The 27,334-nt window shown below is 40.3% G+C and overlaps 1 protein-coding gene across 3 annotated transcripts in view; it reads right to left on the reverse strand.

Annotated features, from left to right (window-relative positions):
• Positions 1 to 21,347, reverse strand: part of myo16 (myosin XVI) — a 138,271-nt gene extending 116,924 nt beyond the window's left edge. For 2 of the 3 annotated variants that reach the window (XM_084724637.1, XM_084724640.1), the window contains exon 1: positions 8,830 to 9,010. The gene's annotated coding sequence lies outside the window, so the exon portion shown is untranslated. Of the gene's footprint in view, positions 1 to 8,829; positions 9,011 to 21,216 lie in introns of those variants that run through there. The other variant, XM_084724638.1, reaches the window with a different exon arrangement.
• Positions 21,348 to 27,334: the final 5,987 nt, after the last annotated feature.

Consider the following 27,334-nt stretch of genomic DNA (forward strand, 5'->3'; position numbering starts at 1 on the left):
TGTATCAGAAATATTAATCATGATGCACCTAGTACAGCCTATGTCTTCTTTTGGGAGAATGGGAAAAATTGGATCAATTGAATTAATATTGAATTAATATCTATGTCGTGATTAAGACTCCGTTACTTCAAATGTAGACTGTAGTGAAATTGAGACTCAATATTTATGAAATTCAAGACATTATAAAACTTTTTAAAGAACAGCAAAAAGACTAAAAATACTTCAATTAACATGTTTTTGTGTTTTAAATTTGTCATTCTCTCAGGCTTTGGATCATTGTAAAATGTAAAAGTCTTTGTCAGATTCAATCCTTCTGAACCAAGACTTGTTTGTGTCCATGGAAACAGTCATCCACTACAGCAGGTGTGACAACATCAATAATCTGCTTTGGAGCTGCTTGCTCATGATGTGTGTCAGGCCATCAGTCTGTCATTCAATCATGTCATACATGTGTTCACTTAGAGCTGCAAAAAACACTTGCTGTTAGGCCGATCAGTCAGCTGAGCACTCAAATGTCGCAAAAATCTCCCAAATCCTCAATTGTAATTCCTCTTACCTCAGAAGATCGCCACACAAAATGACAATCAAGACAAACAGGATGAGTATCTATTGAAAGTTTCATCAAGATTTACTCTTAGAAAGAAACAGAAGCACTAGAAAAAAGTAGATAAAGTAGATAATTATAATTTACCTGTGTGGCTTTGAAGAGGAGATGTGATCCTTAGACTTAAAGCTATAGCAACTTTATTATTCATTCCTACATTATGGCATAGGTTGGCAGCAAAATGCAGAAGCCAGGTAAACAGGAACTTCTTTCATTCTGTAATAAAAGAGTCAACAGCTGGGAGGAAGAACAGAAAGGTAACATCTGGTGGTCCACACTGGTGGACTGATTAAGCTCATTATAGCCATGACTAGACTTGATAATGACATGTAACTGGACCCCCAGACTCCCTTAAAAAAACGTGCTATTTGAGAGTTATTCAGTGAGGCGAAACATTAAAACTTTGTGAAACGCTGTGTATGATCGAAAACTGTTTGGGTCTTCTTGTAAATGAAATGTTATACACTGAGGGGATAGTTCAGTCCAAAATCAAAAATACAGCCTGCGTCCAAACAAAATACAAATGTCTGTTTCCAGAAATCAGGACCAGGTTACACAAGATAATCCACAGATCTTATTGTGAGCAGTTTCAGTGTAGGAACCTTCACAAGATCACGAGAGAATCCATCTTGCCAGGCTCCAAGTTATCCGTTTGTGTCCACACTGAAGCAAATGCAGGCCAATAAGCATCGGAGGGACTACTGTAATGCCAGGTGTGAACTCAGATCACCCAGAATGCATGTTAATACCAGGTCTGAACAGGCTCTAACTCCCCATGCCATTGGGAGAAAGAAAAGGACATGATGGAATCAAAAGCGAGGGGGAATTAAGAAAAAAAAACTGTCAGAATAAGGACAGTTTGAAAGACAAATTAAGTGAATTAGACTAGAGTACAAAGGCAGTGTGAAGCAGAGGAGAGTTATAACAATTAATAACTTATGAACCAGTCTCTCTCCACTCGCACGTTCTCATGCTGAAGCCAATGCTTCACTGTCTGACTGTGATTATGCTTCTGCTTCTCTCTCTAGATCACCTCGCCTCCGTTCCTCCAAAATCCCTAAAACTGGAACCGGGTGCATCTCCCTCTCTGCCTTTGTCTATACTCCACTGTTCTCTCCCCTAGCTCCCAGCTCCAAGCAGCTGGCACAATGGACAACATGGGAACATAAAGGATGGCTTCAAGCTTGAGTGAGAGACAATCAATAACCGGACAAACAAAAGAGCAGCGCAGTCCTGCATGTGAGAAGCTCCAGAACTGAAGCAGCAGCCGGTGCAGATGTAGCGTCCTCCTGTTACCTTGTTCTGTTCTCAGCTGACTAAGAATGAAAACCATGACTGCTGCCTGACACACACTGTGTTAGTGACTCACAGAGACCAATGAACAGTTGGAACTCCTACAACACATAACCAGTCTGCTTATGTTATCATGCTACGCTCACAGCTGTTCAAACTCACTCCTAAACATGTTAAATTATACAACAACAGCTATCAGTTCTTTCTTTGAATGGGACATTCTACATGAAATGAAATACCGAAATGTATGCAGATATCCAACAATTATTGACTGTGGATAAGACAGGATTGGCACGTTTCCTCTGGCAAAATGGCCATGTTTGCAGCTAGACTTGCTGATGTTGTGAGAAAATCCAACGTGCAAAACAAAGAGGTTCCCGTCTCGCTGTATAATCCCCGTGCTTTGCAAGTTCTCCCATCTGGCTTTAAGAGTCATTAAACAAACAGATCTCAAGGAAAACACAGCAAGCACACAGACATTTGATCACAGTGCCATCAAGAGTAGTTCACTTTCCTGCAAGATCAGTTTTATTTCAACATTCTGCAACTACGGGAAAAGACACTGCAAAACAAAAACAGGAAAACACACAGAAAGTGTGGTGACAGTTAAAAGAGAACAGAGACAACGAGAGTGGACATTGTTCACCAAACAGTCCCAGGAACTTTTAACAACAACCTTTTGTATATTACAGTTTCGATTTTTGCATTTGAACAACTAAGAAGAGCACTATTAAGCTGAAAAAATAAGATTACAATGCACATTCGAGGTACAACTTTGGTTTCAAGTCATTTATTATTATTAATTCAATGTTGCATGACTGAATGATGTATAAACTGATGTTTGACAGCACAGTTGATATATATACACATATATATAATATTTTGTTTACTGTTTACTGTCAGTGAGAAGTAAAGAAACCAGAAAATGTTCACATTTAAGAAGCTGAAATCAGTGAATTTCGATTTTTTTCTTTTGAAAAACGACTCAAACTATTTAATCGATTATCAAAATAGTTGGCGATTAAATTGATAATCGATTAATAATTGATTCATCGATAAGACGGAGTTTGCTGTCTGTTAATCCATAAGAGAACTGTCCATCTCAGTTAATGTCAGAGTATAAACATAAATAAATACAAACATAAACAGTTTTAACATAAGACGTCACTGTAAAACTCATAGACCCGCATGACAAACACAGTCTGTGTATGTGGGCATGTTTCAATGTGTTTTTATGTACAGGTCCAGTCTCCATATCTCACTACAGCATTGACAACCAACTGACACCACAAGGAGGAAAGTCTGACTGCACACACAAGGACACAAGCACACACACACATACTGTAAGATGACTTCAGCATGGTATAAACACAACTCCACATGTCACTAAGCAACCTGCTTGAAATGCCGCCTCCTCTCTAGTAGTCATGAACAAGAGAGGCAAAGGAAAAAAAGTGAACTGATAAAGAATATGGTGGCCTGGTGGCTCAGTTGGTGAACTGCTCGCCCTATGTGCAGAGGCTGTGGGTCCTCTGGGGCCGTGGGTTGAACTCCTGCCTGTCCTCAGTCCTTTACTGCATGTCATCACATATTTATAGATATAAACGTTAGGGATGTTCCTGGTGACTAATTTTCCTGTCAATTAAACGCAAAATTTAATTTAGACTAGTCGACTAGTATTAAAATACTGTGAGCATTAATAGTCATTTGAAACTGCTTATCACAGTCTACAGTCACCAAATAGTACTTTAAATGCCGCTGAAATGCGTGCTACTTTGGGCTGTGCAATATAAACCTTACATTAATGTACAAAACATGACAACAACTCACTAAATGCTTCACAGGGTCACAGTGTCTGCAGGTAAAGGACCCAGAGCGAACGTTAGCTGCCAGCCTGACACACAGTGTGGTTAACATTAGCAATGCTAGCAGGACCAGCAGCAGCAGCAGCTCTTCTTGCAGGTTTATGTCCGTGTCTGTGCTTAATGTGGGCACGTTTCCCTAGTCGATTGAATATATATCAGCTTATTCTGTCACAGTCTACATTCAACATTATTTCCATTTTCTAGATTAAAACACTGCCAAACTGTGGTGGTTTAAGAAGCTGTCATCTGTCCGACTTTGCTGATATAAACATCCAGGGTTGCCTAAGCCATCGGTACATACGCGCTGGGTGAGAGGGGCTGCCGTCTGACAGTGGCGCAGCCCTGACTAGTGGCAGGCAGCTGCATAAAATCTTTGAGGCAACAGATAACTGGCATCGTGCACGAATGAAATATTGTTAAATAGTTTAAACAACTAGTATTTCTGGTGCCAACTAGCGAGGGTGGGGACGTTTAATAATATAGTCGACTAATCGTGCATGTCCCTAATAGATATAGATAGATGTAGATATAGATATATAGATACAGATACAGATATAGATAAAGAATACAACTCCACTCATTGTTTGACCAAGTCACATAAGAAAGGATGGAGTATCAAAGGCCCAAAACAGAAGGCTTTGATTCCACTTCAGACTACGTACTTAAAACAACAACAACAAAACATTATTTTGAGTTGTGCTTTGCTACAGGGCAGTTCTGTTCTTAGATCGGGGACAAAGAGCAATCAGAGCTGTTGCAGCTCTACACTACTGACCCACTTGTGCCCCCAACCATGCCATCCAAAAGCTGGCAGACTCAGTCATTCACTCAGCTGAGCTTTTAAACTCACTTAAAAGACATGCCAGCATTTCTTCACACCGTCTGTAATAGGGATGCACAATCTCGGATTTTTGCTGCTATCCAAGATGCTGATGTTTTCCAACTCATTTGGGCTGATTCCTGATATATGCACATATTTTCTTCCACCTGACTGCAAAGAGCATCAAGTCTCTCCTGTAGTGGAATTAACATATTTTTATGCTTACTCTTATCATTATGGCCCACTGGAAGATGCAGTAATAAATACTTGATTTAAAATGATGCACACAACGCATTCACTTAACAAAATAACAAAACTGCTACTTTTTTCACAAATTCATCATAACGATAAGGATAGCAGCTCTTAAGATAGGCAACTGGACAAAAAACTGAAAAACACATGCACACATCACAAGAGCTGTTAAGCTCTCCTCAAGGGATTTTTGGCTATCCTTAAACTCAGCTGGGTACTTCTGTTTAAAGGCAGTGAAATTAGTTTGTTGTAGTGCCTCTTTTTGCTGTTACACCAATTTTATCCTCTCCTCACTAGCTCCCAATTAACTTCTACATCCATTTTAAAATTCTAGTGCTAACTTTTAGAGCTTTGCAAGGTCAAACACACCAGTATATTGCTGACCTCCTCCTGTGTACGGCCAATCGGGCTCTTAGATCTTGCGACCAAAAATTACTGACTGCCCCTCGAAGCTGCTATAAAACCTGAGGTGACCATGCCTTTCAAGCTACTGCACCCAAATTATGGAGAAGTCTCTCCGTGCAATCCCAAGGCTCCTGTGATGTCTTAATGAAGCAGCTGTTAGTGTTTGTATTCAGACAGGCTTTTGGTTAATCTGTCTGAATAGCTACTCCATCTTATTTATTGCTTTCATTGGCTGTTTCCTTGTCTGTGTTTGGTATTTTGTATTAGTTTTTGAGTCTCTGTCTCCAGTGGTTTGTTGTTGCTGTGTATTTTACCTGTCAGCTGTGTGTTGTTTTGTCTTTGGTATTTTAAATGTTGTTTTAATAGTATTTTTTTTTATCAGTGTAAAGCACTTTATGATTTTGCATCTGAGAAAGGTGTTATACAAATAAACTTTAGTTATTTACTTATATGTTACTGTGATTTGTTCGTCTAATCTTTTATGACCAAACCACTTAAACATTAGTAGTATGATCACAATATGAATTTTTATTTTTTATCTTAAAATAAAACGTACCATTATTATTGTGAATGATATAATATGGCACACCCCTAATTTGTAGTGTTGAGGGAATGTGGTTTGGTTCCTCTTCGCATGACTGACTCTGATCAATCCCTGCAAATAGAAAGTTTGTTATCTGTATCCGACACTTGAGAAACCTCCAGGCTGCAGACTTGCATACACATAATTAAAGTATCATCCTGGCCTGAATTCTACTTTCATCTGTCCCAGATCTAAGTCATGTTTTGTCATTCTCCTAGATTTAACCTATTACAATATTTTTTTTTCAGGAATCACAAATATTCTAGTTTTATCTTAAACACCATGACAGTGTGTTAAGAGTGCATGTTCCATAGTGCTGGTGCCACCTCACAGTTTCTCATTTGAACACCAATTAAAATAACACAAAGGCTATTCCACATAATAATTTCATTTTTTAGTAATACATTTTTCTATTATAGCTATTTTTATTGTCCCCAGGACAATGGGACTTCCTGACTTTTGAGTGATGGTCATATCGGCATGAATGGTCATTTCTGGATAATACTATTGATTGTAAAAACCCTTTATTGGACAATATTTATGACTGATATTATTCTGCTGATATTATTATGCATCCCTAGTCTGTACTGGAGCCCATTAACATCCACCTTGTTTGTTCTGCAGGATACACACAAGTTTGCCTGATGTCTACGTGAAAAAAGACACACACAAGAACACAGTGGCCCACACCTGGGGTAGAGTCTCCCACACCTGACATTCTTCCTCAGTTTCAAATTTAACTCTCTGAAATAGCCTCATATATATTCATCCTCTCCCTATTTATAATTGATGCCTTGAGCATAACCGCAGTGCCGAAGCATTGACTTCCACATTGACTTCTGGCATCTCACTTCTCAAATACACCTTCACAGCATCAACTAAAGACTTAAGAGTTTAGGTTTGTTGCGATCTAAACTGACTGATATTTCCTTTCACATCAATAACATTCCTCCTGCTGTTTTTAAAACTAAACTTCCGGCCTTTACTCCTCAATTTTAATATTTCACAGCCTTAAGTGTGCATGTAAATATGTAACATGTTTCATGTCCTTTACCCTTATACTCTGCACTTGGCTGCCAGGATTTTTTTTAATAAAACAGGATAATTTGGTAAGGAGTGGTAGCTTAATGACTAAATGCAAATTCAAATGTAAATTTGTCGCTTTGCATGTTTTCCCAGGAGCCAAACAGACAGCACTGTGCACACATGCCTGTCACAGGAGGCCGACATTAACGATACATCCTGCAGTCGAGTGTCCTTGGAGCTTGAACGCTCTGTTCAACAACAATGTGGCCTTGACGCTAGCCACTGAAAAAATGTGAAACCAACAACTATCCCAAACTCACTATGAGATAGGGTGCATTCCAACAAATCTGTAGACCAGTCAACAGCTCTAGCAATAGATTATGCTTTCCAAATCTAGCCTAAATTTTCATCCTTTTATCCTTGATGTAATCTGTTTCCACACACTGGATGCTGACCAAACAGAAGAGACACTGAGCTAAGGGATCTGATTGGCTTTGCTGTGACCTCTTGCCCCTAGCCTTCAACTATGGTTGTTTGTTCCTCGGGGGTCATGGCAGGTCAACGTCATCATTAATCACACCGCCAGATGAATGGCACAGGCTTTGCCAATGAACTCGCAGCAGGGTGGTGCACTGCGAAGGAAGACCACCCTTTAATCAGAGGAGCCAGGTTCAAACTCTAGTGTTGGAAAAAGTGTTCTTTGTGAGACATTTCCAGCTCCATGTGTGCTGTTCAGTGGCTGAGCCTGTGCTTTGACACCCCTGAGGAGAAGTTTTTATCTTATGACAAACTTTCCCATTGCAGAACTTGTTAAAAACTTTTTTTTTCTTTTTTTTGTCTTCTTGTCTGATGTCCACACAAAGGGTTCAGAACTGTCCACAATCAACCAGAAACCATGATACAGTACAGTGAAGGTGCAAAAGGAACTTCTTAAACCTTGGATGCAGAAGTGGGTCAAAATGACCTAGTCAGCTTGTTTTCTTGCAAAATTTTTGTAATGAAAACTTTTTATCATTTCATTTTCCAGGCAGACCTCAAAAAACCTTTGAGACACAAATGTGGCAGCCACCAATATTTTGAAAGCAATATAAGAGAGCTACTTTAAGTGATTTTTAAGTCATTTTGTTTTAAATTCATGTTGATCAATCCCAACATTTATATGGATTATACTTACTTCTTAAATGTTACTGAGGACCCTTTTATGAGTGATGAACATGTGTTAGATTTTCTGTTGTCATTTGTGAAGTTCACCTCTCTTTTCTTCCAAAATGCCTGTAATGAAAAAGGCATTTTTTTTAGTAGGATCATATGTAGGTGATTTTCAAAACTTTCTCTTTATACAATTCCTTAAGACTTCTTTTGTCTCATTCAAAAGACACTGAGAAAAAAAAATCCATTGAATCCATTCTTTATGTTGTAATATGTATGAGGTTGACTCACACTTCTGACCAAAATCCCTGGACTATAAGCGGCCAGAAAATCATTGCATGATAACTGAAAAGCATCAGCACACCAAGTTGCTTGATAACAACGCTGCTACAAAACAGCATGTCCCTCTCTAACACATAAACATGATATCAACAGATTCATGTTCAAGAACAGCTATGAAGTATGACAACCTCTACAGTGATATCTGACAGCAGACTGAAATCATTCTTCAGTCATCAATCAGCTGTTCATTCTCAGCCAGAAACACACACATTCTTCCACACTAAGCATCCCATGGTATATTTAGACCCGCGACAACTGCACGGCACATCTGCCTTCCCTTTCATTCCCACTGGCACGCCGAGAGCACCACATGACATCCATGCACATTAACACACACATGTCCTCTCCTGTCTCGCTCCGTGTCCGTCTCACATGTTGTCAAGACCTGAAGACAGTTATCAGAGCGAAAAAATCACACCTTCACTCGCCGTCATCCTCAAAATCAGCCTTCAGTGTAATGAGGGGGGAGGAATAGAGAAGAAAGGCTTACCGGGGAGAGCCCGTCCACGGGAGACACCAGCGTACTAAGGAAAGAGAAATGTGTCTGCCCCGATGAAAACCCGACCAGAGACGCCTCCCCGCGCTCCGCCACCAAATCAATTTCACACTCTCTCACCTCCCCGCCACTGTGATGTCATTCATTCATCCGTTTCCCCGTAGCTATGGCAACTCTGCCGCTTGGAGCTGTTCATTCTTTTACATCTGTCTTTCTCTCTGTCTCCTTCTATGTCCCTCCCCCTCTCCAGACCCCGGTGAACCCAGCCCACTTACTCCATCTGAAGGGGGTACAGTTACACCCCCCCCCCAGCCTCACAAGTATCCACCCCCCTTCTCTACTATTACATCTCAGAGCAGGAGCTGGTGTAAAAAACGAGGAGGAGGGTACAAAACACAAAAAGGGGGAGGCGCATGGATTCACCTCATGTAGCACACGCCCTGAAGACTTTGTGGTCAAACAGGCGTACTTTTGTTAAGGCTGCCCATAAAGACTGAACTGGCAGACAAAGAGAACTGGAGACACAACAGAGCCTGAATAGGTGCGCCTGGAAATCTCTTGTTTAGAAGTGAGCCAGCTGTCTCATTTGCACACAGACAAACAGATCAAAACAACACAGAACAGAGCTTAAAAAGCACAGATGTGTATGTCTATAACTCCCTAATACACTAACATAAGCTCAGACACTTGTCCCTGCAGTGTGGCGTGAGGTGATGAATAGTTAATGACCACTGCCATCATCATTACGACAGAGCCCCTCTGCTAATAATCCTCGCGTTGACCTTGGAAAAGGGGGAGGAAAATCTGGTCACTGACAGGCAAATCAAACACACTTACATGCACCATCACCCCGTCTGAAGCTGCTTCCTTTATTCAGTTACGAGCCACCTTCTCCCTCAGTCCACATTTCCTCACCCAGCAAGCGCCTCTCTTCACAACCTCCACAGGCTTCAGATGTTCATCACTGCCTTATTATTTAAACCATTTCATCCAGCACACCCACCACTCACCACCCTGCTGTTTTCATATTTGAAATCTCCCTTCATCATCTCCCCTCCCACCTACTTTTATCTTCACCTGCAGGACCCAGAGAGCCACTGAGAGGTGTTCAACGACATGGACAAAGAGGACAGCATCAAAAACAGGAGCAGGAAAACTCATAATAAGGGTAGAAAAATCAAAACATCAGACACTGAGGAGACTATGGTCTGGAGAGGCGTGTAGTACACAGAAGTACAGGGGAAAAAAATCTATTAAAAAATAAATTAAGACGCATAAAGAAGGAAAGAGAGAGAGGTATCTGAAAGAGACAGGGATTTCCTCTCTGCCACATCTCTTAACACATCATCTGGTTCTTAATTAGCTTCCTGCGCTTTCCTCCTGGAAAATCTCTCCATCTGTCTGCATCAATTCCTCGCTCGTCACTCTTGATCTCTCTGTTGCTTCTCACATAATTAATGGTGGTTCTTACCTAGACGCCAATAAAGTAACAAATTTCCGCTTCTCAGCCTTATTTTATTTTGTAAAAGAAGAAGAAGTAGGCTAGAAGTCAACTGTCGACTGATATATCCAGACATTGTTAATAGAAGCATCATCATTAGAGCTGAAACGACTTCACCACTTATTGGCTACTGTACATACAGGAGATATTGTGGATTATGCTGACTATAATGCTGACCAATGAAATTAAAAGAAGAGGAAGGGTCATTACATTTTAAACCAATATTCTGTGTTCTGCTTGGTGCCAGATATCAGTGCCAGTCCTACTGAAGCCTATGAGAGAAGGATGAAGAAGCACACTGAAACCCAACATATCTAAGTTTTAACCCTGACCTTTGATGAAGAAATGCCTCTAAAAAAAATTAAAGAATGCACTTCAAAGAATAGCATGAACAGCATTTTTTTTTTCTTTATCAAATGTGTGCATTCATTTATTTACTGTTGGTCTCCAAATGATAAAAAAGATGATTACAGGCATACCTTACAGGGCTCATGGCATGTCAAAATAAAATGCTGACCATGGCAATTTTATAAAAAACTCAAGTTCAGTGTCCATTACAAATACTGAGTTTACTATTAATAAATATTGTTAGCAATATCTGTATTATTCCTTTTCTCTTTCTACTTTTATGTCGATCTGGAAGCTCCTTTGCTATCACTGACAGGGCTAACAATAATAGAATAGATCACTGTTTCTCAAACTTTTTATACCACGTACCACCTGAGAAAACTGAGTTTTCCAAGCTTTCCATTATGACCAACATTAAAATACAGTAGTGTAGACCAACTGTATTCTGCTACAGTCGGTTAATGTAGGAGGCCAGTTTTGGAAAACTAACAGATTTGAGCTAACTATGGGCTGATATTTAAAAAAAAATAAAATAAAATACAGAAAGACTAAACTTATTTTAAATTACATTTCAATTATCTCATATTTTCTGTATTTTCATTTTAAAGTTTTGCAATATTTTGATAGTATAATATTTTTTAAATGTATTTATTTCATTTAAAATGAATTTCATAAAACTTTTGACAGCTGGGGCAACTTTCCACACACTGTTGGGCAGGAGCAAAGAACGTCCAGCAAGGAAATAACAGAGACGCAGAAGAATTAGTCAACCAAACGTAAGCACAGTCATATCTATGAAAATCACATACATGACGGTTAAAACATCGACAAAAACATCTATCAACATCGCAAAATTAAAACACAAGCCAGTGCATTTTATATTTTTAACATGAACCATAATAGAGTTTCTGAACTTGGCTGACATTTTCCATGTATGTAGCAAATGTTAGCTTGACGTAATTAGTATTAATGTGAGCATAAGTCCTATGCTGAGTGTATAAAGGTTGACATACCTCAGGAACAATTAAAAATATTCCCTCGGTGCTCCGGGGCGTCCTCTTGCTGGTAGAATCCTCTCAAAGTTTGACTAAACACACGTGAGAGAGAAGTTATAAAAGTTTCTATGTTAAATACCACTTTTTTTCTCCCTTTCTTCCTTTGCTGCTCATTGCGAGTTTACTCTCTAGCGCCTGTCCAATAAAACGTTACTGTGACGTATGAAAATTACGCACACGTCCATGGTTACGCAGCACACGTACATTTTAGTGTTATGGAAGCTAGCTAGCTGACTCCTTTTTCACTTTTGTTTATTAACAGTATTTATTTATTTATTTATGCTTATGTTACAAAACTGATAACTCACTTTATCTTTACATCACAATATGAAATATTATTTATGATATGGTTTATAGTACAACTTATATGAATAGGCTAAATACTGATATGAGATTAAGAAATGTATGATTTTGAAATATGTTTTGAAACATTAAGGGAAATGGCATCTGACATTTCAGTAACTTACATTATTTGAATAACAGTACTGTCTGTGCTGTGTTTTCTTTTACTATGTTTTTTATGTTGTAATTTAGTTTAGTCTGTTTGCACATTATGTATATATACAAAGACCATAAAATAACAAAAGATTAAAACATTGTGTAGGAGAGGTTGGAAGCCAAAAAGGCTTATGAAGATACGTCCCCTAATGTATGTATTATTATGTGTTATGTATTGCATAATTCTATGCGCATGTTGGACCCCAGTAAGAATGGCCACAGCATTTGCTGCAAAACTAAACCTTCAATGAAATGTTACACAGCATGCAAGATCTCAGAAGAAAGAAAGAAAGAAAAATCATCACAATCTTATGTTCAGATGTAGAGCTAATACAGCCTGTCTAATGGTGTGTGACCTATGAAATAATAATTTACACAGTTGAAGATTTCTTTGTAGGTTTTTAAAGGCATTGTTGCATTTACCTAGTTTTTTGCTGATTAATTTTCATCACCAAATTGGTTTCATTTGTCATTTTGAAGACATTTGAATGTCTCTCTGTGTTTGAGTCTGTTTTTGATGCAGGAATTTGATCCTGCATTTTCCCACACTGCTACTATTTTAGGCACTGATGAACATACACAGAGTGGGCGAATTTTGTTAATTTAATTAATTAATAGCTTTATGGGGTTACATTATTGGACAGATGAAACATCTACACTGGGGCAGAATGATCCTCTCTTCTGTCTGAGTGTGACTGCTAATACTCAACATACAGTCTGTCGTGATGTTCCTTAATCACATACAGTATGACCCCTGACTTTGCAGTAATGCCAAGACTGGAGATGATGCTGTGTTCACGCACAGACACAGTATTAGTGGTCAGTCATCTCTGGCCTCTAATGAAGCTGTAGCTCTTTGTGCATGTTTCATGGAGCACGTCATTTACATTTATCTGCTCTGACTGGACAGTTGTGTAGTGACTTTTTTTTTGTTGTGCAGTTAAATTGTTGGATTTTATTTCGCCTGGTTGTTGCTCACATTGCATCAGAAGATGAGCTTTACTCAACTTTCCTCTGTAGTGCTGAAGAGCTCCTTTTGGATCTCTGGAGCTCCAGTCTCTGGAGTGGGTGGCCATTCACGATGAATAGCTCTCCCAGCTTTTCATTTCCTCTGTGTGAGCAGCCAGTTAGACTTATCACACTTAACCTTGACTTAACAACACTTTCTTACACTTATCTGCTTATCAGCCCCATGTTACAGTGAGGTATGTTTGTAATGTGGCTCTAGTTGAGCTGAAGTCCCCCTGCTCTGGAATAGGGTCAACTGGCAAATGTAAGAAGGAAGAATGGAGCTCGAAGATGGAGACTAAGTTAGAACACAGAGAAAGAGAGGTGGGAGAGATCCTGGGGTGAGTGTGTATTAAAACCTGGAATTGAGGTCCACCAGGGGCATGAAATCACTAGACTAGAAGGTCAAATCATGCACACCACCTTTAATCCAAAGCCAAGGCAATTCCCTCTACAGTATGCTGCTTTACCTAGGCATCATCCCTCTCTTCAGAACACTTATCTGCACTCACAGAAAGGAGCAGAGGATATGACAAGACTGGGAATCCTTTATTGCCCCTTCCTCCATACCTTCTCCTCTTCTTCACCAATCACATTACCATTCACCTTGATTCAGTGTTGCCAGGTCTGCGGTTTTCCTGCAGAATTTGGCTACTTTTAAAGGGTTGCCATCAGTTAATTTTTTATTCTTTTGTCTTCTGGTTGGGTAAACCTATTTTACATGCAAATTACATGAATTATATCTATATAGCCATATTATAAAATACATTTGAAATCATGTATTTATACCCAAGTTCTACAAAACTGTCTCCAGCCCTAGGCAAATGTCCTTCTGGATGTTATAGTTATATTTTATTTATAATGATATACTGTATCTAAGATCACAAGGCCAAACAAACCATTTAGAGAGAACTGATTTTAATGCTGGTTCACTAAACATGTATGGTGTTACAATTATGGGAGTTCTGTTGGACTTTAAAAGCAGTGTATATGATTTGACGGGCATATTTTGATGTTGGGCTGTTCTTTTTTGGACCAGTTTTAAAATGATAGTTCAGATTATTTGATGTGGGATTGTGTGAGTGTATTAGCTACAGTAAATCCTGGTCAGCACACCCCCAGATAGTGTAGGAGAGAGGGGCACCAGCATGGATGCTAAGCAATATGCTGCTGTGGATATGGTCAGTAATAAAAGATATTTTAGTTGCTTAAAAAACATCTGCATTAGTTTAAGTGTATGCCATATTTAAAATGTTTTAACCGTTTTGCTTTGCTGTCAGACAGCCTTTTCTGACGGGAAACTGTCTACCGTACTGTACTGTACTAGGCAAATATCACTCTCTCCAAACTAACCAGACTACATAGGCAAAATCAGTGATTTTACCTCGCAGAAGAGGGGAGTTGCTGCACTACCGCTGCCTCCAGGTAAAATGACTTATGGCTTATAAGGGTGATTTCTTGTCAGTAAAGGCTGTCTGACAACAAAGTAAAGTGGTGAAAACATTCTAAATATAGCATACACTTAAACTGATATTTATTATTTTTTGGGTGGACATTTTCTAAGTTGCTAAAATATATTTTGTTGTTGACCCTGTCCACAGCTGTTCTTTGCTTAGTGTCCATGCTGGTACTCCTCTCTGCTTCTCCTGCCTTGGAGCATGCTGACTGACACCTACCAGTAATACACTATCTATTGATAAGTACCTCATACAACCCCACATCAAATAAGCCGAACCTTCCCTTTAAACTGCCATTTGGCTGATTTTGTCAGACAGACCTGGCAACCCTGCCTCTCTCTTTTCCTGCCCTATGTACCATCATCAATCCAGCTATGCTGTGCGTTAGTCTTTTTCTCAACGGTTTGCCTCACTCTCTCCACTTCTTGCCTCACTCTTTCTTTTATATCCTCCATCCCTCTCATCCTCTCTGTTGTAGACAAGAGTTTGACAGGGATCTGTAGAAGATTAGCATTTTATAGTACGTGGGAGTGTATCATAGCATTGTCAGAGGAGGGCATCATGCCCCATTAGGTACTGACCTAATTTGATTAGGGTTGAATGTGAGAGATGACATGTTTGAAATCAAGCACACAAACATCACAGCCAGACGTTATCTTTCATCTCAGCGTAAACTCCCCCTATGGCTTCTCAGATAGATCAAAGCAGTGTTTTTAAAGGGAATGCTTAACCAATCCTGTTCAATCATTAGCATCTGCAGCTGCGCTTATACTCAGCACTCTAATATACTGTCTAGCTGCAGGCAAGAAAACCTGGTAGGTGGACAAGTATTTGTGTGTAAGGGGGAGGGTCCATGTGTGCATGTTTATAAGGTGTGTGTTAGAGGCTTGATTGTGATGGGAGCAGTAAAGTGGTTACGTTTTATACACCTGCCCTCATACACATTCAGGAAAGGGAAGGGAAGCAGCTGCATCATGAGCTACTCTCCCTTTTATCTGTCGTTTTTTTCCCCTCCCACCTCTGTCCTCTTTCAGTGGGAAGACCTTTACCGCCTTCCCACTATCTCTGCCGTGTCACACAATCGAGTCATTTCGGCTCCCACTCCCACACATTAAATTACCTTTGTAACATTCAAGTCCCTGCACATATGGAGCGCTCTTTTTCTCTTCATATACACAAATTCAATCTCTGTGTAGGTCTACCATTCCAGTTAAAGAATCAATGTGTAGCAATTATGCATGCAAAAATGAGTACATTATTTCAAATAGTGAGTTGGAGCCATAGACTGTATATTGAATAGTTTGAAATTCTATGTAATATGCAATCTGTGTTGAAGTAAGTTGTTTCCTCCTGCTCCCTCACCCCAAACTTTGGGAAGCTCTGTAGGCTGCAGGAGCTCTGCAGGAGTGCAGGACATGTACAATTTTGTAAATTCATAATAACAAGCAACAACAACCACTTTAAATTGATCAGTTTTTTATAATCGTCAGTTGTCTGTTTAGGCCACTGCTCTAAAAATTCATTCTGGACTTTGAGTTAAATGGCCTTTCTCACTGCCTGCCAGACTTCATTAACATAGAAATTTCAAAGGACACCACACCAGTGTCATAGAAGCAAGTATTTCAATTTAACATGTTTCTTTAATCTCTGATGACATACCATGGTCATTTACTGATATATTACAATAAGTATATTACAGATTTCTCCTTTAAGGTATAAACAGGTGAGAAGCCACACAAGTTCACATGTACACCCACACAGCAGAAGCAAGTCCTGGCAAGCCCGGACACTGACCCTGACATTGATGTTCCTTACAGACACGGTGTCCAATAATAGCTCTGGAAGGGAAACAAAGTCTGCAAGGCCACCAGGCACATGCCAGCGGCAGCAAGCCTGCATTAATATGAGGAAGTCTTCTATAGAAAGATGAGGTCACACAGGGAACAGCCTCCCCCTCCTCTGACAAACACTACCATCATATAGAGCCTGGTCAACCTTGGTGTCAGCTGGTGCACCTGTTCAGTATTGAACCCATGCAGACTGAGTGCCCTGCTTTGATGACACTGTTTCATCAGACGGGGGAAATTCTCCGACCAAAGGTTTGGATTTAATCTTAGCCTGCTGGAAGTGTTCCACTTCCAAATAACATGTTGCTGCTGCTGCCAGCAGTGCTTTCCACCACCTGTCATTAGCTTTAGCTGCTGTTTGAGTCGGCCAACTGCTCGGCCCCATGGGACTCACTCATAAGAATAGTCTGGGGTTTCATCTTCATCTCAGGTTGTTTTTCAATTCATGTAGACACCTGACATGTAGGAAGAATAAAATATGCAATAAGAAGATGAAGGATTAAATCTGATGTTCATTTTATTTCTATTTATTACATTGTCAGGAATTTGACGCCATGTAAATGAGCTCTGATCATTAACACTGGACATCATCAATTTACTGTAACAAAAGTTACAAACAAAAGTTAAAATTCAGCATTAAATAACACAAAACAAAACGGCAACAATGATTTATTACATTTAGAAAGTGACCATCTAATTAAAACAAAACATGTTTTTAAAGTTACTGTAAGAATTTTAATGGCATTTTTAAGTACTTGTATCAGTACTCGGTATCGGCAAGTACCCAAATGTAAGTACTTGTACTTGTAATCGGTCTGAAAAAAAGTGGTATCGGTGCATCCCTAATACAAATATTACTGAAACATGTAATGAACTGTTAAAGACAATGCCATTCACTTCCATTCAATTACATTCCTCTCAGATAGATATTATGTATTTTGCATCTTAGATGACAGACATCTATCTCAAGTTCACCAATTATAAATAGCACATATTGGTGTGGATTACAATTTGCACTAATCAGCTTTGTTGGTGAAACAAATCTATGGCTTCCCCAGATGAACGGTAACTCCTTTAATCCCATCCCACCCCCGCCTCTGTCTGCCCAGTCAGCTGTCTGCCTTCTGACGTTGGGCACATGAAATGCATCTATCTACATAGTCTGTGTATACAGTGTGTGTATGTGTATGTGTGTGTTTATGTATGTATGTTTTTTTTTTTTTAAGTAGGGGTTAGCAGGGGAGCTGCAAAGGAAATCCAATAAGCGTGGTAACCAGTCTGTCCCATCTAAGAATAGATCAGCTGGTGGACGGGCCAAAGGTTAGACATCAAAACTGTAGACAAAGGCTTTTGGCTGACGTGAGGCCCATAGCTAAACACATAAACAACAATGATCAGTAGGGCTGGGCATCTGGAACCAGTTCCAAATAAGAATCTATTTCAAAATACAATTCCCAAGAAACCATTTTAATTTCGGCTCTGCTTATCGATTTGTACATACGTTTCGCTTGCAATAGTTTCAGATTAAACTGTGTACCGCAAACATCTACTGTATTAACGTGCATCCAGGGTGATCCGATCACATGTGGAAAGCTCTGAGTTCAGGTGTAAATGCACTCAGGACACATCTGAGATCCAATCACTCAGATCACATTCAGAGGTAAATGTGGTCTGGGCCACATTGAAAGACCACTTTCTTAACTGACATTCTTCCTTAAAGTACATCATTTGTTTTATTGTAATGCAAACTACGTATGTCCTCTCTTACCTGCACTGGACATTTGTGAACACGCTGGTAATCCAAGACTCCCTTGAAAAATCGGGCTATTTTTAGAGCCTTTGAGTGACGACAAACATTAGAAACTGTGTGTGACACTATCTACAACAAATTCTTAATTATTTGGACCCCCTTTTAAATTCGGTAAATGTTGTACATGAATTTATGTCTTTCTTTGTGGAGAAACATTGTGTCTGTTTGTCCCAGCGGGCCATGGTTAAAACAATGCACTTTGCAAACATGTTATTTGCATAAAAAGCGGAGTAAAATGGCTACGGTGACTTCTTAATTAGTTGTGTCTTTTTGTAAATTCAGCATTAAGCATTCAGTACATAAAGTTGTTTGTTTTCGTTGTGTTGCTGAGAAGGCCGACAGAAGAGAGTCTCTGTGGTGTGCTGGTTTGCACACTTTTGCTATTTTTTATTCACAGTTAGAAAAACTAAAAGTGTATGTCATGATCATAGTTCAGCTGAAATAAGAATCAAACTCCAGATGATACCCAACCCCACTGATCAGACAGCAGACAGAAATATTCCAGGTAACAGGTGGTCGCTGTATTTTTCAAGCTTTTGCTCTCTAAATTTTATGCAGCTGTGACTTTCACAACCACACCACCTCTGAGAACAACTACCTCCTGCCTTAATCATGCATAAAAGGTGTCATTTAATCTCTCCAAAGCCACAGGGCCTCAGCACTGCAGCACAGCCAGTGGGCTGCTTTACATGAGTGAAACAGTGGGAGGGGGCTGTATATTCCTTGAACACCTCTGGAGCTCTGACAGCAGCAGATCCATCAAAAAGCTTTCTTGCAGGGAAAAGTCTTTGCACAGCCATCCTTTTCTGCCCATCTTCCGCCTCCACCTCCTTCAGCTCTTCGTCATCGTCCCCTCTTGTTCATAAATCAACCCATAATTATCAGGGAGGGTGGTGACTAAGTCTTGAGACCATGTGGCTCAACAGCTGACCACAGCACAGGGGACTGGGGTGCGTCCTGACACAGACCGACAGACTATAGCTTTCAGACATTAGCCTCTCGCTGGCTACACCCACAGACCAGCGCAGCATGCTTTGCCATGATCCAAAGAAGAAGAAATATGAAAGAGGGAAGACAAGCCAGAAGGCAGCTGCTGAAAAACAGCGTTATGGGACCATGCGGTTGAGATAATCCTTCCAGTTTAAAGAGAGAGTGATACCTCCATGTAACGCTGGCACACACAGAGGCCCGCAATCTGTCTGTACAGGAGGACAGATGGGTATAGCACACACACACACACACACACACACACACACACACACACACACACACACACACACACACACACACGCGCACATGTTGTTGAAATGGGGGCTGCAACTGAAATGGTCTTCCTTGTACATCAATTTGATCAATTTTATAAACATATTTAGCAGTTATCACATCATCCCAGGGGTTCAAAGGAGCTATTTGTATCAATTGTGAATCCAAAAATGGGCAAAGCGGTCCAAATAGCAAGTTGGAGCCATAGACTGTACATTTAATAGGTTGAATACCTATTTAATATACTGCCCTTGGTTGAAGCAAGTAGTTTCCCCACCCCCCCTCCTCACCAAATGAGAAGAAGCTAACAGGCAGACTGCAGGAACACTGCAGGAGTACAAGACAAGTGCTCTTCTGTAAACTGATCAGCTGTTTCTAACTGGCAGTTGTCTGTCAGTGCAAAATTAAGCCCATTATCCTGAAAACAAAAGCCCACTGCTATGAAAATACACATTCTGGAGATTAGTTCCTTCCTGCCTCCCAGACTCCATTAACATATTGCTTAATTTAACCCACTAAAAGATTATTAATGATTTTGTGCAACTCATAAACAGACATTTACTCATGCAGCAAAATTTCAAAGTTGTCAGAGAAGTGAGTATCTCAAATGATCATGTTTCTTAAATCTCTGATGATATAGCATGGTTGTTTTATGATAAATGAACAGTAAATATATTACAGATTTCTCCTTTAGCACCAACAAGTTCAGCACACACATACACATACACAAGGATGTGTAGACTCTCAGCCCTCTGAATGAGCCCATCTGTGAGCCCCTGTGAAACAAAAGCAGAGTTTTGTAGGGTGACACCAGCAGAGTTATGTTCTTGTCTATTACTCTGTCACACCAGGCAGAAAAAAGGCCTACAGAGGATAAAATCTGTTCTCCTCTCTGCCTCCTTTCTGTCTGCCCATGACAATACTTCTGTCTCAATTTTCCTCTTTTACTTTTTCTGTCCCTACCTTTCCCCGCTGCGTTCATCTGTCCTCTGTTACTCACTCACTCTCTTTCTAAACACTGACACACAGGCGCCCGCCGTACACAACGCACAACCACACAGCATTTGGGTGAAAGCCACCCAAGGTCCTCAGAAACTGGGACGATTCCCAGCTGACATCCAGTTCCCCCTGCGGGCTTTTTTTTGGAGGAGTGTGTGTTTGTGTGTGCAGTGAACAAGCCAACAAACCTGTTTTCCCTTTTTTTTTTTTTTCTGCGCTGCCAGCCGGCACACATGCAACATCTCAGGGCAAACAACAGAGTGCAAGAAACGAAAAAAGGGGGAAAGAAACAAAGGCCAGTCTCCAGTGAACAAAGAAATGATCTCTCCCTTGGAAAACATGTATAGCAGAATGGATGCCGACAGAGGCAGACACTCTATTTTACGTTTGTTCAGTTGTGGAGCATTTAAGCAAAGAATAAAGCACAGTGATAATAAATTGTCAGTGGTCAAACATTGTGCCACCAGGCCTCATGTGCCTGGCAAACACAGAGACCCCCCCCCCCCCCACACACACACACACGCACACACACACACACACACACACACACACACTCACAGACGGACAAACAGAAGACAAGTGGCACTCACCGTACCTCACTGTAACATTTCCACGTTGTTCCTGCTTTCTCCCCAGCTAGGAAATAACATCCACAGACAATCTGGTCTCAGCTGCAAAGATCTGAAACACTCTGAGAGAGTGAGTGAGAGAGAAACCAACTCCCAGCTCTCTCTACATCTACACCCATAGGCTACAATCCTCTACTGACATCCCATCAGAGAGATACAGAGAGAGGCAGAGGGAGGGGAGTGTGCCAGTTTGGGTGAATTAGAGGGGGAGTTGTTGAAAGGGAGAGAGAGCATAAGTCAGTGATGGAAAGAAGGGAGAGAGAGAGAGATTTAGGAGTTTGACAGTGAGTATGTGTGTTTGTGCGACAGAAAAACAGAAAGCGAGTGAGTTGGGAGTTTAAATCTCTAATTACAACTGCTTATCACGAGCCCATAAGCAGCTGCTGGGAATGAGTGACACAGGGTTTCATACACACTACACTCTGTTGCGCCTGCATTGTGTGTTTGTGTGTGCATGTGTGTGTGTATGCTGTGTTAGTGTTAGGGGGAGGAGAACCAAACACTCTGGAACACAATGGACTGAAAAGTGAAACCATATAGTGAAAACAGGAGGACAAAAAGCAGCACAGAGCAGATGTGCCAAGCAAGAAGACAACTCCTACCAGCTGCACTTTATTTTACAGTACACAAATAAGACATAGCAAGCAGTACTTTGTGTCAAACATGACAAAAATTAGAAATAAGATATTTGTCATTAGACAGTATTAGAGACTTATTCAACTTTCTCAGAGGGTAATTTGGGACACATTACAACAGAACTATAAACTAAACTGATGTCACATCTGCTACTTCCCCATTTAAAAACAATATGTGAACCAGATCTACCAAGTAAAGGTCAAAATTATAGTGGCAGCGGAATATTTGTTTACAGGTGACTACACAGACTTATTGTAATACTGTAGGCAGATAATGTGATTTGATCAAAGAGGTGAAAGAAAGACTTGCATGGGAACAGCCAAAGAAGGTGTGTCTCAAGTAGCAAGCATGTTATTTCACTTATTATTATGTTATTTCACTTTATAGAACAGTTCTTCTGTAATGTATCCCTAATTACCCTCTAATAAAGTCTAATAAGGGACTCACAGCGGGAAATAATGCACTTTACTTTACAGCACGGTTCTGACTAATAATGATGTAGAGGACATAAACATATTATTTCCAGTTTTGTCTAATCTGACACAAAGTACAGCTTGTTATGTCTTATTAGAGTGCTGTGAAATAAAGTGCGAACATCTCACCTACTATGTGCCCCCTTTCCTCCCCTTTGCTTTAAGGAAAGTAATGGTGTTTGATTGGTTGTCCCACTTCTTTGGTCCAGACTGAAATATCTTAACATGCATTGGACAGAAAGCCTACATCCTCAGAAAAATGAATTCTATTAACCTTCTTCTTGTTTAGTTTTTAAGGAAACACTTCAACAACTCTTGGACAGGCAGTCATGGGCTCCAGTCATAACTGCCTGGCAGTCATTGAGAATATATCTGAATGATTTTTGCCCTGGCTTTTCCTCAATTAGAGATGGGAAGTTGGACCCTATTTACTCAATCGTGTATTAGTTACTCATTAAAAATAGTCTGTTTTTCAAGTCAGTCAAGTCATCATAAACATAAACCTATACCTTCTTAGCATCAGCATGCCAACACTGTCACTGGGCTCATGTTACCATGCTGATATGGCATTTAGCTCAAACTACTGTACCAGCTGTACCTAAGAAGCTTAAAACATGTTTCCAAAATCAGCTCTCTCCATTTCTGTCACTGAAATATTGGAAATAAAGAACATATAAAATGTTCATTGCCATAAAAAAAAACAACTAGAAGAATACACTCTGTAGAGATTTTAAATTACGTATTACTAATTCCTCCCCAACATTGCTAATGGATGAGCCTTGTTTTAGCCCAGCAGTTGTTGATAACTTCTGTCTCCTACCATTCAGTTAGGAGGAGTAATGAGGCTGCAGTATAGGTTGAATATAAGTTAAAGTCAAAAAATTGAATCACTGCAACCACAGGAGTTCCTTCAGCATACAGCCATAAATATACAGAAAAACTTTCAGGCTGATTGGTTCAGTAGTATGTGAGATTAGCTCCAGCACACACACACACACACACACACACACACCTGGCAGAGATAACAGTAAGAATGGAGGAGTAGATAATAAATATCTAAAATTACATTACTCTGTGTACTGTAGATGTTTATGTGGCGTTAGATGTTGTGTTCATACTTTTGTACTTACAGGTGTTTGTGGTGTTTCTTTTAATGTTGTTATACAGGAGACTGGAGGTGAGAGGTGAGTACAGCTGGCAAAGCTAGTGCAAACACAGTTTATATTTGCAGTGCATACAAACTGCGCACTCATCCCTGCAGCCCCTAAATGTGTGTGAAGGGGGGGGGGGGGCATTTAAGCACGACAGAAAACAGCCCTAGATAAATGTTGCTGGTTCTGTGTGTGTGTGTGTGTGTGTGTGTGTGTGTGTGTGTGTGTGTGTGTGTGTGTGTGTGTGTGTGTGTGTGTGTGTGTGTGTGTGCCAAAGCTCCATCTTGCAGCCATAATGCAGAGTGGAGTGTGGGAGTCAGGAGATGGAGAGAGGAAGGGGGGCAGAGTTGTGGCAAACCAAAATCCTTCCCTCCTCTCATCCATTTGATGTTTTTCCTCTCCTCTGTAATAGGCTGATGTCCTTGAGAAAAAAGGCCAAGAGAAAAAGCAAGATTCATCAAGATGAGCTTGAACAGAGACAACTTTTAAATCTGCTCCTCTTACTTTTCTTGCACACATGCAGATTTCCAAGCCCGGCGTTTCATCGGGGTTTTGATTCCAGGCAGAGGCAGAACCATATGAATTATAGATCAGCTTATATTCCAGCAGATCCTATGTCATCAGTGGGAGAAAAAAAACTAAACCAAATCTCATGATGAGGCTGTTAAAACCAAATAAAAGTCTTGTTCTGCTGGGTCAGTCACGTTTTTCAGATCAAAAACAATTAGTGTCTTCTCAGGCTGAATCGATTAAAAATCTACAACATGGCAAGCACAGAGCATGGTGTTTAGACTTTAGAGTAACGGATGGCACAATCCAGTTTGTTGATAAACCAAATCCTCACTTAAATGAGAAATCCACGCGGTGCTGCTGCCAGTTCAGCTGCAGGGCTCTGGATCAGCCTGATTACTTTGGGCTGACTGCAGCAGATCAAAGTAATCCCCCAATACTAGAGAAGTACATACATGGAACAACCGTGTAGTACACTGAGGCACAGCAGGATGATGTAGGGCTGTACATTTTGTAAGTATTTAGGGGAGGCAATGAAGGTGCATATGTGCATATGTGTGTAAGTGTGTGTGTATCTATGTGCATGTGCAAATTTGTATCTTCTTGCCAACGCTGCAGTATGAGCGATTTGCTGCAGTGACAGAGCATGCTGGGTTTTATAATCAGGATTCAGGGAGCACCTTTAGCCCCTGTCATCAGTCAGACCTGTCCTAAAGCTCCCAGACAGGGAGAGAGGGAGGGGGAGGAAAAGAAAGGACAGATGGGGACACGAAGACACTAAGGTCCATGGTTAATACAAGTGATGCAGCCTGAAAAATGGGAGAATGAAAGCGACAGATTCTCAGGAGTGCAACCGTTGAATTTACCTGTCTCTCTCTCCTATATGCAAGCAAACAAAATATTCTGTAACAGTGAGAAACTTAACACAAAAATAGTTAGTAATAATAGTACTAATAATAGTACTTATTTAAAGGAATAGACAGGATTTCTCCCTTTGCTCAGTGAACAAGAGAGAGGCAGAGAGACATAGTGAGTGAATAAGGTGAGCGAGCACAGCAAATCAGTGAATCAGAGAAATAAAACATAACTTTTTTCATTATGAAGCACAAATAAACCTGCCCACACCTCTGCACATTTTATTTTGTGTGAATGCAGCCAAAGTGAACCTTTGTCCTTATGCTGCATCCTCAGTCCGCTCTGCTTGTGTGTGTGTGTGTGTGTGTGTGTGTGTGTGTGGGTGTGTGTGTGTGTGTGTGTGTGTGTGTGTGTGAGACTCTCTCTGCAGCTCTCACAGACAGAGAGCAGAGGAAAGAGACAGAAAATGCTATATAATCATTGGCGTTAGGGCAGGGTCTCTGCAGATACAGACACCACCACACTAATAATGGATCATAAGTGATGATTTTGATTTTATATGAGTCTATACTATATACAAAAACATTTTTCTATTCTTATCTTAATCTCATCTTACTTTTTTGTGTGGTGGGCTCGTATGAATTTTCCACATCAGATTCACCAAATGCTGGTCTCACCACAGCAATGTCTGGCACAGTATATCTGATTAGTCTCATTTTTAAACAAAGCAAAGTCATTTCACCAAACAGATTCTTTGGAAATTAGCGCAATGACCATTCAGGTCTTTGTCAGCTCCAATTGAAAAATAGTTTTAGATAATATGTTCAATATTCAGATACAAATGGTGTTCAGCTATTAATTGTGCAATAAGAAACCAAATGCGTGTATTATGACTTTGTCCCTTTGTACAGTGTATATGTGATGTATATATGGCTGCTTTTTTGTGTGTGTTTAATAATACAAGTGTGTACTCTCAACATGTGTGTGAGTGTGTGAACTACACACAGTACCAGCATGTGTACCCAGCAGGTCTCATTTCCTGATTCTCCGGTCAGACGCTGGTTTCTCTTTTGAGAGCCGAGGCCACAATGACATCAGCTTCCGCCAACACACCAGCCGTCACCATGGAACCACACAAAGACATTTCTGGCCCACAGGGAGGGGGAGCATCATGCTTGACACATTTATGGGAGAGGTCTGTGCGCTCCTCTTCTCTCATACCCTCCTCCCCCACCTTCTTCTTCTTCTTCGTCATCTTCTCCTTTTTCTCGAGCAGTGTTTGTACAGCCGCCCGCTCTGTTTACCAGATCATCAAAGAGCTTCTCAGACTTTCATGGCTGTAGTACTCTGGGCCTGGCCTGCTCTCTCTATCTGTTTCAGCCCCGCAGACTCTCTCTTCTCTTCCGCTTGCTTTTCCACTAATGGAGACCGCTACCCATTAAGTCTGTTTGAAATCTTTCTTTTTTAGCCCTCTATTTTAGACTTTCTTCCTCCCTCCCACTCTTTTTGGTCTCTCCTCTTGTCAAATGGAGCCATGACTCCAAGGGCAAAATGCCTGGTGAAGAAGTGACCACCCACTGGGCTTTGTCTAACTCTTTGCCCCAACGGACAGAAGGCCTGTGTGTGTGTGTGTGTGTGTGTGTGTGTGTGTGTGTGTGTGTCTCTCTCTCTCGCTCTGTGTGTGTGTTAGAGAGAGAGGGGCAAAAACAGATGGGACAGAGTGTGGCAGGTAGGTGAGAGTCCCAAAGCAAAATCAATCTTTTCAAAATGAACAAGCTAGAAAATACATGGCTGAAAAATATCACAAGATGCTGCCCTACCGAGGGCGACACAGGGGGGCATCTTGTGATATAAGGGCAGTGGTTATCAAGTCCCAGGTTGGGGTGTGTGTGTATAAGATATGTATTCTGTTTTGGCAAGGTGCAAAATTTTTAAACTGTAATATATCTCTAAGTAATTTCTTGTGTTGTCCTTTCACATAACTCGTAGTAAAGTGTAAAAGTGTAAAAAAAAAAAAAAAAAAAAAAAAAAAAAAAAGTCAAATTATTCCAAGGGACATAGGTGAGTCCCCGGTATATTTTCTATCTCGTAAGGAGTCCTTAAAAAATTGAGAACCTCTGATAAAAGGGAACCTTTCCAAGTTAATTTTGATTACTTTAACTTGGTTTAGCTTTTAAGGCCCGAAACAAAAACAAAATAACAGACAATTTGTTTCAGTTCATATAACCATCGTAGCCATCATAGTTGTTGTTCAGAGTAAAAGTACATTGAATCAGTTTTGTTATTACAGAATAATTACTTTTAGTTTTAAAGTAATGTATAGTACCATTATTTATAACAACTTAATGGAAGCAATTTTTGTCATGCTTTTATTTGAACAACAAACTGTTGAGGCTGATGAATGTGTCCATGTTGTGAAAACTAAAACAAATACTTGAACAGGAAAGATTCGATAGGTG

The sequence above is a fragment of the Lutjanus erythropterus genome, chromosome 8, assembly GCF_056507025.1.
Source record: "Lutjanus erythropterus isolate fLutEry1 chromosome 8, fLutEry1.hap2, whole genome shotgun sequence".
In the NCBI taxonomy this organism is placed as follows: Eukaryota; Metazoa; Chordata; class Actinopteri; order Lutjaniformes; family Lutjanidae; genus Lutjanus; species Lutjanus erythropterus.